This window comes from Bos indicus, chromosome 5 (assembly GCF_029378745.1).
Source record: "Bos indicus isolate NIAB-ARS_2022 breed Sahiwal x Tharparkar chromosome 5, NIAB-ARS_B.indTharparkar_mat_pri_1.0, whole genome shotgun sequence".
NCBI classification, from domain to species: domain Eukaryota; kingdom Metazoa; phylum Chordata; class Mammalia; order Artiodactyla; family Bovidae; genus Bos; species Bos indicus.
In genome coordinates, this window is record NC_091764.1 from 24443192 (window position 1) to 24461058 (window position 17867).

General features: G+C 41.9%; 1 protein-coding gene across 15 annotated transcripts in view; it reads right to left on the reverse strand.

The window, feature by feature from the left end:
- TMCC3 (transmembrane and coiled-coil domain family 3) overlaps nt 1–17867 on the reverse strand; it is a 295072-nt gene that overhangs the window by 48528 nt on the left and 228677 nt on the right. Inside the window, exon 1 of one of the 15 annotated variants that reach the window (XM_070788966.1) lies at nt 5–17862. The exons of the other annotated variants lie outside the window; for them this stretch is intronic. The gene's annotated coding sequence lies outside the window, so the exon portion shown is untranslated. Of the gene's footprint in view, nt 1–4; nt 17863–17867 lie in introns of those variants that run through there. 15 annotated transcript variants of the gene reach the window in all.

Consider the following 17867-nt stretch of genomic DNA (forward strand, 5'->3'; position numbering starts at 1 on the left):
TTACCTGTGCCGCTTCTGCAAGGAAGTTGGCCTGACATCTCCCATATAAGATGCTGCTGAGCTGGTGAAAAGGGACAGGGAGGAGACACTGGGTGGGAGGGGGTTGGAAGAAGCCCCTCAGGGGCTACAGGGAGCTTATTCTTCAATCAGTGCTGTGCCAAGATGCCTGAGTGACTCCTCTTCCCCAGCATGTGTTGAGATGTAGGTACCACCCAGCTGGATGCACTGCGTATCAGGGCTGCTGTCCATCAAAGCTCTCAATCTCAAGGTGTGGTCCTGGGGGAAGGGAACACCTCAGACCACGAAGATTGGAAAGTAAAGGGTAGCCTACTTTTCTGCCTTCTCCCAAAGTGCTAATCAATGGAAAACTCTGCCTGGCCACTCAAGGAGGCCGTTATTCTCCCAAGTTAACCCCCATCTTTTCTCCCAAGGACTCTGGAACCCCAGGTCCAGGAAACTCACCAGAGCTCCTGAAAGAAAGCCACAAGGGTTCAATCCTCCAGGAATTCTCACAGCAAAGGTGGACTCTGAACTTGCCTACAGAGTAACTGGCAGGAGTGAGATATTCTAAGCATCTCAGAGTCTGCTGAATCTAGAGAGCGATGGATGGTGAAGACCCAAGCACAAAAAGACCGCTCAAGGTCAGACAGCAAATGCATTCAAGAGAAGGGAGAGGGAATACTCTTCACCAGGGAGGAGCCTGTGAAAGAATGCATAATGTCTCCCCAACTCCAAATTCAACCTCAGCTAATCCTTTGTATAAGTCCTGGCCATGTGGATTTGACTGGGGTGGGAGTAGGGTTGGAAATGGGGGTGACACATTATAATAATGGGAAAATCGTTAAGTACTGACTTCATAAAATTCTAAGGCATTTAAGGGTGCCTTTCATCTCGGAAATTCTACAAAGGAACCAAAATCATTGCAAGACTATTTTCAAAAAGCAAACAAAACCTCACTGAGAGATGGTACTATAATTTCTTGAGTTTGCGTCAGTCTGTTTTCTGTAGTTAGAAAAAAGGTGCTGGGTTTGGGTTACGAAGGCAGTGTTCCACTATAAAAACCTGCTGGTTGCTATGACAATGAACATCTCTGTTCCTCCCTTTTCTGTAGCATCCTTCTTACATCTGAATCAAATCAAAGGACCTATCTGTGATGGCCAGGGTTTAGTATTTCCTTTGCAGGAGGATATAAAAATGCATATACACACATACACTCATACACAAAATACACCATCAAAGGGCTAACCAGGGCCTTCCCTCGGGGCTCAGTGGGAAAGAATCCTCCTGCCAGTACAGGGGACACAGGTTTGATCCCTGGTCCAGGAATATCCCACAGGACGGGGGAAAACTAGGCCCATGTGCCACAACTACTGAGCCTGTGTTCTAGAGCCCACGAGCCTTAACTACGGAGCCCAAGCACCACAACTAGGGAAGCCCACATGCCTGCAGCCTATGCTCTGCAACAAGAGAAACTACTGCACTGACGAACTTGAGCACCACAGCTACAGAGCAGTCCCTGCTCACCTCGAAGAGAAGCCTGCGTGCAGCAACGAAGGGCTGGCACAGCCATACATATAAATAAAAAAATGGGGGGCTAATCAGAGGTGAACCAAAAGCTCAAAAATGGGTACTACTTTTTGTCCTCCCTGTCCTCTCCCTACAAACATCTATCAGGAAATACCTGGGCAGGAGAGTATGAATATGAAGGAAGGTGAGCTAGAAAGCCTTAGCAGTAGACACTTCATCCCGCCTACAGCATCTCAGGGTAGACTCTCGGTCAATTCTTTTCAGAAAGGCCCACATGAGGCCAGGGCTCCCTGGAGCACTGCCATTTTCTATCTGCAAAACTGCTGACCTGAGCTCCTCCAAGGCAGTGCCCACGTCTGACTGGCCATAGGGGCCAGCACAGCGCCAGGTAGGTACACAAAGCAGCACTCAGGACGATGAGGGGGCCTCTGGAATAACGCAGCCACTCCTTACATTTTCTACCAAGATCTCAAGTTAGAACCCATCCTGCTTCAACTTGTGCCTGCCTGAGAAGCAAGCCAGGGAAATCTAGATCCATGCTCTCGGGTGTACAGCTTGGGACCTGCAGTACAGCGTGGCTATTGGTTTCCATCACTGTGGTCCTGAGTCTTGACCACTGACGCTTCCCCAGACCTGGGGCAAAACAAAGAGTAAATGAGAAAGTTACAGCACTAATGTGGTTTATTGTCTCCTTTCCAGGACTAAGGCTGCTCGTCACTTAGCTAGATTTAATTGCAAAACATGTTTGTTTTAGAAAAGCTATGAAAATACCAAAAAGCCAGTGGAAGAGAAATAGAGCTCCCACTGTTCTACTTGTCCAGAGGTTGTGTGTGTGCATGCTTAGTTGCTCTGCTGCTAAGTCGCTTCAGTCGTGTCCGATTCTGTGCGATCCCATAGACGGCAGCCCACCAGGCTCCTCTGTCCCTGGGATTCTCCAGGCAAGAACACTGGAGTGGGTTGCCATTTCCTTCTCCAATGCATGAAAGTGAAAAGTGAAAGTGACGTTGCTCAGTCATGTCCGACTCTTAGTGACCCCACGGACTGCAGCCTACCAGGCTCCTCCGTCCATGGGATTCTCCAGGCAAGAGTACTGGAGTGGGGTGCCATTGCTTAGTTGCTCAGTCGTGTCCAACTCAGGTTCCTCTGTGCACGGAGATTCTCCAGGCAAGAATACTGCTATGGGTTGCCATGCCCTCCTCCAGGGGATCTTCCCAACCTAGGGATCGAACCCAGGTCTCCCGCACTGTGGGGGATTCTTCACCGTCTGAGCCACCAAGGTAGCCCAAGAATACTAGAGTGAGTAGCCATTCCCTTCTCCAGGGATCTTCTGACTCAGGGACAGAACCGGGGTCTCCTGCATTGCAGGCAGATTCTTTACCATCTTAGCCACCAGGCTGCCAGGGTCTGTATTTGAATTTCTGTGTCACTACAATTCCAGGGATTGTGGCCGTTCTCCCCATTGGTTAGAGGCAAAGGCTCGGGAAAGCTGACCAATACGGATTCAAGTTCGAGCCTTTCCACTTTTTACTGGTATAATCATGCTAGAGTCATTTTCCCCTGTTTGAGCCTCAGTTCTTCATGCATAAAATGAGGATAACTGCACTTATTTGCTTTCAGGCAAAATTAAAATGCATACAAATTCTAAACAAATACTATTCAACATACACATGGAATCTAACATCACTATGAACATTTTCTATGACAAATATTAAAATACGGCTTTAAAAAATCACTCCTGTAAGTACAATTATTTGACAAAGTTACTTAAAAATAGATGGTAAACTTAAAGATACTCTTTTTCCTCTGCCCCAGGAATGTCACTTCAAAGAATCTTTCCTAGAGAAACCCTCCCACGAGTATACAGACCTTCTCAGAATCAGCCTGCCTGCCCAACATTAGCAGAGTGGCTACATACACACTCTGGTTTATTCATATACTGAAATAATGTACATCAGTATAAATGGGAATGAAACTGGATAAATTTATAAACATCATGTTGGGAAAAAATAGCCAGTTACAAAAGAGGTGCCATTTACATAAATATTTAATACAACAAACAGTATTATAAATTGCTGACGGATTCTTTTTTTGTTTGTTTGGTTGGTTTTAATTTTCCAGAAGGAGAACTGGGCCTCTGACAGTCCTTACGGATCCTCCCCATGTGTAAAACCATTAAAAGAATCAAACACAACAAATTCAGGTTACGGAGACCTCTGAGAAGGTAGAAAGGGAGAAGATGTCAAGGTACTGTGTCTGGAACCACTTATTTCTTAAAAAAAAAAAAAAAAGAAAAAAATCTGGTACAAGCATGGCAAAATATTAACATCTGTTAAATCTACGTGGTAGGTCTATGAGTGCCACACTTTAAAAAAATGTCTTTTCCATATCTGAAGTATTTAGTAACCAAAAATAAATTTACTATTTATCCAGAACTATTTGGTTAATGATTTGATATGGGTTTTCCTCATATGCAGAACATTCTCCCCTCCGTGAATTTGGTTTAATTTTAAAAAATGGTGTAAGTTGCTGTTTCTGATGGGCCATTTCGTTACCTTATCATTTTGGAATCTGATGTCACTGCATTTACTTCCATAGGACATTAACTGCAACCTTAAATTAAAATCAACAACCACAGTAGGCTTAAGAAAATTAAAATCCACTGAGAGTTTAATAAGCTAGCTGCCCTAGAAAAACATCCAGCCTCATTTTAACTTACTGTTTAAATAAACTAAGGAACAATTATCCAATGGTAAAGAACCCACTTGCCAACGCTGGAGATGTAAGAGATGTGGGTTCAATCCCTGGGTCAGGAAGATCCCCTGGAAGAGGGCGCAGCAACCACTCTGGTATTCTTGCCTGGAGAATCCCATGGACAGAGGAGCCTGGAGGGCTACATACAGTCCATAGGATCACAAAGAGTGGTCTCGACTGAAACAACTTAGCACAGACCAGCACAGGGAACTAGCTCCCACACGCCGCCACTAAGAGTTTGCATGTCACAACTAAAGACCCTGCATGCTGCACCTGAGACCCAGGGCAGCCAAAAGGGGGGGAATCATGTACCAACTAAGCAACTGTGATTTCTGAAATGTCCAAAGTATCAGAAAACATAAAGTAATCTTTGTGTACAGATTTAATCTTTCTCTCAACTGTATACGTATTATTCTTAGTAAACAAATCAGCTCTCATTAACATCACCCCAAATGTGCAACAAATAATTTTTAAAAATGAAGGCTGAGAAGGCATCAACATTAATTTAAAGGAAACCACATAAATATATGACTATTTCATTCTTCTCTTATTTGCCCAAAGAAAAGTTTCAAAAAATGTCTGTTGAAATGGTAGGCTCAGCAAAACCAGAGATGAGGGACGCTATAATCCTCATCTTCGCCAACAAGCAGGACCTCCCCGATGCCATGAAACCCCACGAGATCCAGGAGAAACTGGGCCTGACCTGGATTCGGGACAGGAACTGGTATGTGCAGCCCTCCTGTGCCACCTCGGGGGACGGACTCTATGAGGGGCTCACATGGTCAACCTCTAACTACAAATCCTAATGAGCATTCTCCACCCATCCCCCAGAAAGGAGAGAAATCAAAAACCCATTCATAGGATTATCGCCACCATCACCTCTTTCAATTGCCACTTTCTCTTCTTTTGAATTTGAACTCTGGAGTTACAGTTCTGCGGTTTGGGGGAGGGAGTTAGGGATTTTCTTTCTTTTCTTTTTTTGCTTTGCGTTAGGATGCTCTGATCTGACTTTTTGACATGAACACAAAGTGCTAGATGCTCTTGTTGACTTCCAGCAAATGGGATGGGGGAAATATAGCAGTTCTTGGTAAATTCCTTTATAATAATGGTTTGATTTTTTTATCTCGAGAGAATCTTCTTTTCCAATGTATGCTTTTTTCCTTTTTGCCCAGTTTCCTTATCACTTGCTGTAGATGGCTTATTTTGCATTCATGCAGACTATGTTGCAAGTCTGTTTCATCTAGTAAACTGAAAATTATTGCTTAATCAAACTGCCATTTGTCTTTTATATTTAAGGCCTTTTCCCCCGCCTTATGAGTTCTGACTTTAACTTAGTAAATTCAAATGTGACCTTTTATATCTAAAACCAGTATAGTAAACTTAGCCCACGTGGCAAATAATGAGTAATATCCTTGTAATATGTTCCAGTTCCACATCAGTATGTTAAACAGGTAATGTAAGAAGTTCTTTGAAATTTCAGCTATTAAGTTCTGAAACATACATCATGCATGAGTAAGGATAAAACTCAAGTTCCCCATTGCAAAGCTAACTTACACTGCATAAAACTATGAAAATATAACCTGTCAAGGACACAGATTTTTTTTCACTGCAAAGTTAGCAACTTTGCTGTGTTTTCCCTCTTTGTTAACTTTTAAAACATACTCTTCCAGAAAATGGAGCAATAATGGTGTATAACATACACAGATGAAATATTTGTAGATATTTTAAGTGACTTTTGGGCAAAACTGGAATATATCCTTTTACCATGTTTCAAATATCTAAGACCAGTAGACTTTACATTACTGGAATGGTTATTTTGTTCATTAATAAATCATTTAATAATTCAAATTATATGCACCTTTTACCTAGTTGAAAAAAAAAAAAACTGTTTCCACATTATAGCAACCTGAAGATGTCTTTTTTTTTTTTTTTTAGTAAATGAGTGATCCATATCTCCATTAATTAGAACACTGGAAAAGATGTTTTATAAAAAGTATTCTATTGGATTAACTCATGCAAATAGATATCCTGTTGGTTCAAAAATACACTATCTCCTTTAAGGAAGGAAATGTGATGAATGAATGATGTGTAGACTTGAGGAATGACAAAGGGGTAGTAGGATGTAGAAGAAGAACCTACAGATGACAATGAATGTAAACTTATTTTTCTTCAAGTGTAAGCAATGTGCTTGCTGGTGATAGCCAGATCTTAACAAGATTACTTGCTTAGCTGGTTAGGACCAGTAACTAGATTATTGAGACCACTATGATAATACTTTGAACCAAATGTTAATGCTTGATACAGAATAGTGTAGCAGCATCTGGTTCTTATATAGCCTTAAGGATTAATTGTAGAGATCCTCAAGGAATTAAAACTTAGGGAATTTCAGAAATGCAGACTGCAAATGCAGTTTACAGGAAAAGGTGAAGTGGGTTTTGTTTATGAGGGTGTCTGAAAACGAAAATTGAACGGGATATCATGGTATATGATTGGGCAGTATTGGTCCTCCATGCTTTGGCCATATTGTATAATGGAGCTTTTACCAAAGATGTATGAGAAATACAAGGCTGTAGAAAATTAACTCTTCAAAGTAAAACTCTTGACAAACGTTTTACTTAAAGCAGATGAGAAAAGGTGCTATGTTGTAGGCTCCTAATGGTGCAGAGGGATTTTTGAATTCAAAATGCAACTAAAGTATCAAGTTCTCAGCGTCACTTTAGTAGAAGTATCTCTGGAAATGAAGCTGACACACACCTAAGAACATTTTCGTTGCTTTTAAAATTCCCAAAGCTCCATCATACATTTAATTACTAGTGTGTTAAATGATTACATATAAGGTACATAAACATGGGTTATACAAATATCAATGTTACGGTAACATCCTGAAGCGACAAGCACAAAGGTATAAATGCCTAAACTGGAGGAAACTTGAAACCCTCATGTTAATTCTTAAATGTAGTATTTCTAACTTGTGACAAGACAGATTGGTAGGCAGCCATTTTTGTGTCTTAAAATAACTGGGGGCATAGTTAAAATTTTATACATCAAGTGATTGCTAAGGAATGTTGCAGGTGAGATGTGGTTATTTTCAGTTTATTTGAAATGTCTTAAGGTGGGGGGAGGAGGGGAAGCAAATATCTGAAATTTGGAAAACCCTAAATCTTTTGATAAGAAATTGTAATTTCACTTACGTTATCTTTAAGGATATAAAAGGTTGATAAATTGGTGTAAATTGAGCCATAACCATTGGTGATCATGGGGACTGGTAATTAAGGCTGCAGAAAAAAATTACAATCTAAGAATTTAAGAAATAAGATCCTGAAGATTTTGTTTAATTGCATCAATTTCTGTATTTTATGTGCATTTAAAAACTGCAGTAAGTTGAATGGGTTAATCTTGTCTAATATAAGTAAATGAGTCTGTAGACTGTGATCTCCCCAAACTAAAAAGTACAGTACTTGGAATTGTGTTCTTTATGGTTGTAGTCTTGGTAAAGCACAAATACGCAGAAAATAAAGGAATTACACAGTGAAAAATAAATAAATAAATAGACAGCATAAAGCTGAAGAGCTCTCCTTTTAATTCTTTCTTTATAAATAGAGCCTAATTTGAGCCCTGAGTACTTAAAATCATTTTAAATTGCCAAAGTGCTAGTTAAGTTTCTCAACAGAATTTAATGCACTCCCACCTACCCAAACAGTAGGAGCATGTCTGGGTACTAAAACAGACAAAGATTTGGTATAAATAAGAGCCCTCACGGCTCCCATGGTGGTAAGAGTACATGAATGAGCTGCGTGAATGAAAGGAGACTATCACTGTAATTTGGGTGCCCACATATCCAACAGATGATGCCAAATCAGCGAGTACCTCTAAATTGCTCAGCACATGAGGTAAACTTTGGCTGGCTCTATAAAAGAAAGATCACTTGATAATTTGTTTAAGTCAGGAGGTTTCGACAAGCACAGCGGCCTTTCCCAAATGAAAAACACGTGTAATAAAAGCATACTCGTTTCACTATTATAATACACTCATGGGTCAGCCTATGAAATGTTAAGTGTTAATTTCTGGGTACAAGAAACAGTTTCAACTTCCCTCTGTGTCAGACACACGCACTGTAACCCATGTGAACCTCTCAGTAATTAACTTCGGTGCATACAACCACCACTAAATATTTAGTGATATTTAGCAAGCCACAGGAGTAACTTACAAATATGGGGAATTAAGCCAAATACAGCAACACCTTATTACCTACAAACATGAAATCTTGTTTTATTATGTTAACGTGAGTCATAAACCAACTTAAATTCCTAGTACTGAGGATAGCACAAGGGAGCTACAGATGTTTCCTAAGGAGAGGACCAAGCTTTTCCTAAGCTTTAAAGTAGTCTGCTGAGAGTTATTCCTGTCCTTTCACCTCTGGAGCTCAGATGGTAGACCACAATGATTAAGGCAGCAAGAACACATATTCTTTATACTGTAACAGCTTTTGCAAACATACACAGGGACAAACGAAAGTGAAAGTGTTAGTTGATCAGTCATGTCTGACTCTGTGTGACCCCATGAACCGTAGCCCACCAGGCTCCTCTGGCCATGGAATTCTCCAGGCAAGAATATTTGGAGTGGGTTGCCATTTCCTGCTCCAAGATTTTACATTAAATAGAACTTGTTGACAGGTAACATCTAGTTCAAAAGGGTTGAAAGCAAATTTTTATTTTTAAATGAACAACTTTACCGTCTCTTCTGTTTTACCTTTTGGTCTTTCCTTACCATCAGTGATACTGGAAATATGCCTGTTGAAAGTTTCAAAATACATGAGCTAGAGTTCTCAAAATGCTCATTTTTGCGGGGAGGAGGAGGAGGAGAAGGGGAGGAAGGATATCATTCCAGAAAAAATGAACCAAAAGCATAACCTTTGATTCAATACATTTACAACCAGAGAAAGAAATTCATGAAGATGAAACTATACATATGGACAGCAGTGTATTTTTAAAGAGAAGTAACTGCAAAAAATGGTGCAGGAATAACTATGGCATTTATGTGCAGACATCTTAAAGAGGATCAAATTCTAACTGGATCAAAGATTAAAATATATAAAAAGAAAAATCATAAAATGTATTGTAAAACACCATGGTGTTTATGGTTTTTTAAAGAGTCATTTAAAAGGCCATTCTAAGAATGACACAAACCTTTAATAAGTGCTAAAATTTTTAAATTTATCCATGGCAAAGTCTGGCTAGTATATATTCCATGTTTGCTACATGCTACATCTATATATATGCAAGGTATTATTAAGTCAGTGTGGAAGGCAGAATTCTAAGAGAGACCCCAGGGCTCCTACGCACTGGTGTATATACCTCATATGATAAGCTCTCCTTGTGTGTAAACAAGACTTGTGAGTAAGATGGGGTTTTACCTCCATGATTCAGTTCAGTTCAGTCGCTCAGTCGTGTCCGACTTTTTGCGACCCCATGAATCGCAGCACACCAGGCCTCCCTGTCCATCACCAACTCCCAGAGTTCACTCAGACTCACGTCCATCGAGTCAGTGATGCCATCCAGCCATCTCATCCTCTGTCGTCCCCTTCTCCTTCTGCCCCCAATCCCTCCCAGCATCAGAGTTTTTTCCAATGAGTCAACTCTTCACATGAGGTGGCCAAAGTACTGGAGTTTCAGCTTCAGCATCATTCCCTCCAAAGAAATCCCAGGGCTGATCTCCTTCAGAATGGACTGGTTGGATCTCCTTGCAGTCCAAGGGACTCTCAAGAGTCTTCTCCAACACCACACTTCAAAAGCATCAATTCTTCAGCACTCAGCCTTCTTCACAGTCCAACTCTCACACCCATACACGACCACAGGAAAAATCACAGCCTTGACTAGACAGACCTTTGTTGGCAAAGTAATGTCTCTGCTTTTGAATATGCTATCTAGGTTGGTCATAACTTTCCTTCCAAGGAGTAAGTGTCTTTTAATTTCATGGCTGCAGTCACCATCTGCAGTGATTTTGGAGCCCCAAAAAATAAAGTCAGCCACCGTTTCCACTGTTTCCCCATCTATTTCCCATGAAGTGATGGGACTGGATGCCATGATCTTCGTTTTCTGAATGTTGAGCTTTAAGCCAACTTTTTCACTCTCCATTCTCATTTTCATCAAGAGGCTTTTTAGTTCCTCTTCACTTTCTGCCATAAGGGTGGTGACTTGTGAGTAAGATGGGGTTTTACCTCCATGATTAGGTTACATTATTTGTCAAGGGTAAAAGAATGTTGCAGATGTAATTAAGGTCTCTAATCAGCTGACTTTAATTCATCAAAAGGTGGAATCACTGAGTGGGCCTGGCCTATCAGGTTTCTAGAGGTGATGCGACAGAGACACTCGTCTGCTGGCCTTGAAGAAATAAACTACCGTGTTGTAGAGAGGGCCACGTGGCAGGGAACAGCAGGCAGCTAGGCAGCCTGCAAGGGCTGAGGGCCACAGTCCTACAACTGCAAAGAACTTAACTCGGGAAACAACAAATGAGCTTAGAAAAGGATTCCAAGCCTCAGACAAGACTGTAATCCTGGCTGACACCTTCATTTTAGGCTGATGAAACTTAAAACGAGAAGAGACACAGGTAAGCTGGGCCTGAACTCTTGGCTCATGGAAACTGTGCGATGATAAATGGGTGTCACTTTAAGTTGCTGGATTTGCAGTAATTTGTTACATGACAGTGGAAAATTAACAGACAAAAATGACAAACAGAAAAAAAAAATGTGCAAAACAGCATATTTAATAAGTAAAAACTCCTACCAATCAATTTGAGATTAATAACCCAATAAATGAGCAGAATATATAAACAGGTAATTCACAATAAAGAGAAATGTTTTTAAGTGTATAAAAATATGATTAACATATTGCACTATAATTACATAAGATGTAACCATTGGGAAAATCTAGGTGGCGGGAGAGGGTAAATGGACACCTCTGTACTACTTTCTGCAGCTTCCTCTGCATCTAAAATTATTTCAAAATATTAAAAAATACAGGTAATCTCATTCATATCAGGAAAAATATAAATTAAAATGAGGTACCAGTTTTCACCTACCAGATTAGCAAGCATCAAAAAACCTTGCAATACACTGTGTGTCAGAAAGATGTGAGCTGAGGCATGTTCATACATTGATGGTTACATAAACTGTAACAGTTTCACTCTCTACTGCACCTTCAGCTCCTACTGTCTGCACAGGTACAGTGTTCAATTTCACAATACCATAACTTAAAAGGCACATACCCTTTGATGAGCAAACCCACGTTTAAGAATTTAGCTTTCAAATGGAAGAGCCGCTGGAGAAGGGACAGGCTACCCACTCCAGTATTCTTGGGCTTCCCTTGTGGCTCAGCTGATAAAGGATCCGCCTGCAATGCAGGAGACCTGGGTTTGATCCCTGGGTTGGGAAGATCCCCTGGAGAAGAGAAAGGCTACTCACTCCAGTATTCTGGCCTAGAGAATTCCATGGACTATACAGTCCATGGGGCTGCAAAGAGTCGGTCACGACTGAGTGACTTTCATATATTCTTCACATGTGCAAAAAGAAGCATGCCCCAGTGTGGTGAGTGAGGTGCCTATAGTAATTAAAGACTGAAAGCAATACATGTTTCCTGTAATAAGGAAATGGTTAAATAAATTATGGAATACCCATAGACTGGAATCCTGTATAGCAATTATAACAAGATTGATTAATCTGCATTGATAAAGATCAAGAGTAGAATATGTTTTCCAGCTTCTCAAGTCCCACAGAGCAATTTCACAGCATACCCACATTCACTTATTTGGTCAGTATTTACACGTCCCAAGTATGTACCACGCTCCATGTCTGGATAAAAAGGATGTAACTATCCCCATGTGAGAAGAGGGAGCAAGTGCCCACAGGCAGAGAGGGGAGGCAGGGGAGCCCACAAAGAACGGAGACCAGGGCTCAAGGGCCAAAAGGGCATAAAAGACAAAGGTCAGATGAAGAGGCTCGGGTGACAGGCTGGGCTTCTGTCCTGCTGAAGGATTTAAAGCAAAATCTTGACAAGACATTCAGTGAAGCACACAGTTACTATAAAAACCAAGCAGGGGTCCAGCTGGAGAAGTTCAGGATCTGGAGACCATGTGTGATTTCATGAGAGATGTCTTAGGGCATCTCAACTTGAGCACTTCCAGTAAGCTGCATCACCCAGGCACACCCCTTCACCGCATACGTGCTAAGACCTCCAGAACCATGAGGACAGCATGAAGTCCTCTTGAAACATGCCATCTTGCGTACTGGAGTCAGAGGATATACTCGACACATTGTCCTCGCTTGGAGAAACATTTACAAGCAGATGTCTCAAGCACCTGGACACGCTTCCCTTAACCATGTTCCTTTACTGGTTCTTCATCCAACATTTAAGGATGGAGTCAAAGCAGGAAACTATTCCGCTACATTTCTACAACCTTCCTGTGTTCTGAGCTCTTAATGGCTGAAGCTTTTAAGCACCATCCCTGATGCCAACACACAGCCTGAACAGCTCTTACTGAATGGACCTTATATTTTCAGATAAATTAATATCTATGCCAACTAGTGTTCAGTCCCAAATAGAGGCCACCTGTTCCAATTAGTGAGATTAAAATAGTATATTACTGACTATCTGAAGTCGAGTCCCAAGTCTTCTGGATTATCACAAAATCTTTACAAAAGACAGAAAAAAAAAAAAAAAAAAAGAGAGAATTTTGGTCCTAACACACAGTTGCACACACAGGAGTAAATATATCCAGGTGACGAAGTATAGCTTTTGCGAAGGGACAGACTTTATTTCTGGACAAGTGCTTACCTCAAAATTTCTGAGAAAGGCTGCTCAAGGCATCATTTAATTTAATTAAGAAAAGCTCAAGGCATCATTTAATTTCCTTACAACAAGCTTACAGATACAGCTTAATTAGATTCAACTTTACTTCAGAAAAACACAGAGCTTAAATTTCTTCTCCACCCATGTTTCTGTCCCTGCCTGAAATTCCCAAAGAATCTGCATCTTCTGGATGTTCCACTCTTTAGCCCCATGCCCTCCATTGTCTCAGTTTTTCTCAGGTCATCAGAAGACTAGAAAGACAGCCTGGAACACAACTCTCAATTTCCCAAACATTCCTATCCCAACAAGGCTGCCCTCAACTCACCAGAGTGTGCTTTTGTTCATCCCAAACATTCAATTATTTAAATTTTTGCAATCCATGAGAAGAAGAAAAATCTCTTAGCATTTTCAAGACCAAAGGTCTTAACTGTTTCATAAAGGAAGAGAGTTAACACATCAAGACTGGTGTTTTCCTAAATGATTCTGAATCATTTTAGGTGGGCAAAACTGAAAGCATTAAATACACACAGAATCAGAGAGAGTGAGTTAGTCCCTTGAAAACAATCCTCAACCCAACGCAGCTGCTTGAGGCTGGGAGCACGTCTGGGTTCTGTGCTAACAGCCCCTTTACCAAGCTCCCACGCTCGCTCATCCCCTTTTTCACCTGGTGCAGAGGCCAGATGATATTCTCCTAGAGCAGTTAACACTGCTGTTGTTTTTTCAGTTGCTCAGTTGCGTCTGACTCTTTGCGACCCCATGAACTGTAGATCCCCAGGCTCCTCTGTCCTTGGGATTCTCCAGGCAAGAATATTGGAGTGGGCTGCCACTTCCTTCTCCAGGGGATCTTCCAGACCCAGGGATCAAACCTGCATCTCCAGCACTGGCAGGTGGACTCTTTACCACTGAGGTACCAGGGAAGCCCAAACTGATTTAGAAATACTAAATAAATAAAGGTGCTGGTGGTCTGCGTAGGAGGTGTGGGAATGAGTGAGGTTTGGGGAACTCTGCAGTAGACAGAGGATGACTCAGTGTCAGAACAACCCACACTGTGCTGGGTCTGCCAACCCCACTTCTCACGGTCACTCACACAAGCAGGCGGGGGAGGAGCGACATTTCAGGGTGACTCCAGACTCTGAACCCTTCACTCCAACCCTCAAATCTGGAAGCAAATTGAGGGAGTGGTGTTGGGGATGAAGAGGAAAAGGTGGTTGAGAAAATTTAGGAAGCAAACCATTGGATGTGGTGGGTAAGGGGGCTGATTGAGTGGGCTTCCCCAGCATCCAGTTTGGGGATTGACTGTATGGGAAAAGTATTCATCAGGAATTGGGGGGGTTGTGAGAGAACAAATTAAGTTTGACACACAGACTTTGAGGTGCCTGTGGAACATGTGCACAGAAACATGAGACCACAGATATGAAAGTGAAAGCTGCTCGGGTGTGCCCGACTCTGTGACCCCATGAACTGTAGCCCACTGGGCTCCTCTGTCCATGGGGTTTTCCAGGCAAGAGTACTGGCGTGGGTTGCCATTTTCTTTTCCAAGGGATCTTCCCAACCAGGGACTGAAACTGGGTCTCCTGCATTGCAGGCAGACTCTTTACCATCTGAGCCATCAGGGAAAGGGCAGAAACATACTATACAATAAAGCCACACCTAGGTTGAGCTCTCAGGTCAGCACATGAGGCAGGAAGCATACACACTTTCACAGAGGGAGATGTGCCCCTCTGGACGGACGTGCCAGCTCCCAGAAGGTGACAGACCCCACCCCTGCCTTCCCCCAGGGTGCCAGTGCATGACTGTTTCTTAGGCTAAGAAGCTGATGATGTTGCTGGTTTGTGTTTAGGGGCTGTGTTGTATGGAAATTATATATGCCAAAGACAAAGGGTGCTGGAAGATGCTCTCCAAAGAGACTCACGGGACCGGAGAGCTTCAGAGGTGACAAAAGACTGAGGCTGAAATTCTAAGTTAAATCTGTACATGATGTATTCCATGACTTTTGCATCTGGTACGTGCTTTTTCCCCAATACCCTTTCCCAACAGGTAGGAGGTCAAGACAAAGATGAACTCACATCACAAAACTTGATTTTGGAAAAAAAAAAAAAAAGACCATAAAAGGGACCTCAGAAAAGACTTTTTTTAAAATCTTAGTCACACCCCACAGCATGTGGGGTTAGTTTCCTGACCAGAGATTGAACCTGTGCCCCTGCAATGGAAGGCAGAGTCTTAACCACTGAACCACATGGGAAGCCCCAGAAAAGATAATTTTAAAACAGTCGCAGCAGATCCAATACAGCTAAGTAGTTTAATATATGAATTGTTACCCCTCCTATTTACTCCAACCCCACCAGAAATCTGGAAATAAAGTCAGAAGCATAATGGCCTAACATTAAATTATTTAATTCACTTTTTTCACCCAAAAATCACAAAATTTTAAATCTGTTCATCAATTAATTCTCTACTGAAAATAATTAAAACTTTCATCAAGTTCAATTTTGAGATGTTTATCACATAATTTAGCAATTAGTATGGTATTAAAAGTGTTTTAAGGACTTCCCTGGTGGCTCAGACAGTAAAAGCGTCTGCCTACAATGTGGGAGTCCTGGGTTTGATCCCTGGGTCAGGAAGATACCCCTGGAGAAGGAAATGGCAACCTACTCCAGTACTCTTGCCTGGAAAATCCCATGGATGGACGGAGGAGCCTGGTAGGCTACAGTCCATGGGGTCGCAGAGAGTCGGACACAACTGAGTGACTTCACTTTACTTTAAAAAGTGTTTTAAGTGGCTTTCTTTTAAGAAATTCTCTTCTAAGACAGGAGCTGGTATAATGCTTAGTCCTTAATCAGTTTGTATTCATTCTATCTGGTTACAGTCTATTTGGTTTTATTTTTGCAAAGTATCAATAGAATGATGTGGAGTTAATGTCTGAATTCTCTTCCAGTTCTAACACAGTGAAATCTTTAAGTCTAACTTTCCAACCTCTGCCTTAAGGGTTAGAAGGATATGCCTGCCCAGTGAAGCTTGAGTCCTACAGAGAGATCCTATGAGGCCAGAAGGTGACTCAACTATAACATGAAGAAACCACCCTTGTTTTGTCTTTCCACTGCTCATCCTCCAGAGAAAACACATCAGGAAGAATATGATTCTTTAACAATGTCTTTAAGTTGTAAGCTTATTCAACAGCCTTGAAGATGTCCCCAACTACTGTCAAAATTCTTACACCCTAGGCATTATAAAAAGTTTGTAAATGATCACTCTAAATTGTTCACCCACCGAATGCTTACTGGGAACAACCTCCTGCAGAGCACCAGCAATGTGCAGTTTGGCGGGCCCCCAGCAGAGCACCTTCATCCCCAAGCACTGAACAGGTTTCTTAAGACAGAACTTTCTTCTGCACTCAGCTCAGAGGCAGAAGATTGGGAAGTGGCTAAAATGCAAGATCTGGAATTAGATCTGGATTCATCAAACCCTAGCGCCACTATTTCCCAACAGCCACAGGCCTCGGACAAATCACTTAACCCACCTGGGCCTTAACTCCCCCAACTGTAAAACATAAGTATAAATAGGATATTGTGAGGATTAAGGAGTGCATTTGAATTGTTTAATATTGGCACCTGGTATATAGTGAGGAACTGGTAGCTATTGGCTATTATCACTGTCGCTGCATTCTTCTCTTTATTTACATTCTTTGTGCCTTCTTACAGAGGAATAATCGACACAGACACTACATTCTCCTTCAAGCAGCATCGCCCTCTCCCAAGTCAGTGGAAGCAGCTGGATTATGCATAGATCATATATCCCCATGTTCCTTTTCTGAGGAATGTGAAGTCCTCACTCTGATTCACAGTACAGTGATTCATGGTTCTCTTCTCTCTCACCACTCCCCCCATCACCACGCTCCACTTAAAACACAATTAAACAAAGAAACAGCAGGGCTGAAACAAAGTCAAGCTGGGCTTGACTTAGCAGCCTCTCCTAAGTCAAGACCTGGGCAATTTCCACCCAGAAGCACGAGGCTCATTTCTGACCTTAACGGCAGACCTGGAAATTTAGGCAGTGGGTCTGAAGCAAACACATCCTGTGATCCAACTGGGTAGCAGCTGTCTTGGTGTTCCACAGCGGATGTGACAAGCGGGCGTGTTGTTGGAGGCTGGCGATTCATTTTCCTCTAAAGGGAGAACCAGTGAGCCCACAGCAAAGCATGGCTCAAAAAAACACACATCAATCCATTCATGCTACACTGAAGACAGTTCCAACTCACACATTCATCTACTGACTGTCCCTTTAATTAACTCTTTAGAAGAAAACAAATCACTGATTAACAATTGTACTCACAGACCACTCACTCAAGTTACCCCTTCACCAGGTCAGCGTCTCACCTACAGAAGAAGTCTGTTTCCACTCACTCTGGTTCCTGTTCAGGAAGTAAGCATGCAATCATCAACTTATTACATCACTGCCCAATCACTTCCATAAGTGAGAAGGGCTCTGACATCTTCCTCTCCCTGACTGCCTCTGGCCACTACTCATCATGCAGTTCTGGATCTATTTCCAAACCTCAGAAGGTTTAAAGATGTACTACAGGTGGCAGCCATACCCGACACAGGTTTTACTTCAGACACTAGAGACTCGTACTTACTATCATCACTTCCTCCTACAAAAGAGAAGGGTATTTCCTGGGGCTACAGGGATAAAAAAGATACATTCACTAGATACTAAATTTCCAGAGAGGCCAGGCTGTTTCATCACCCA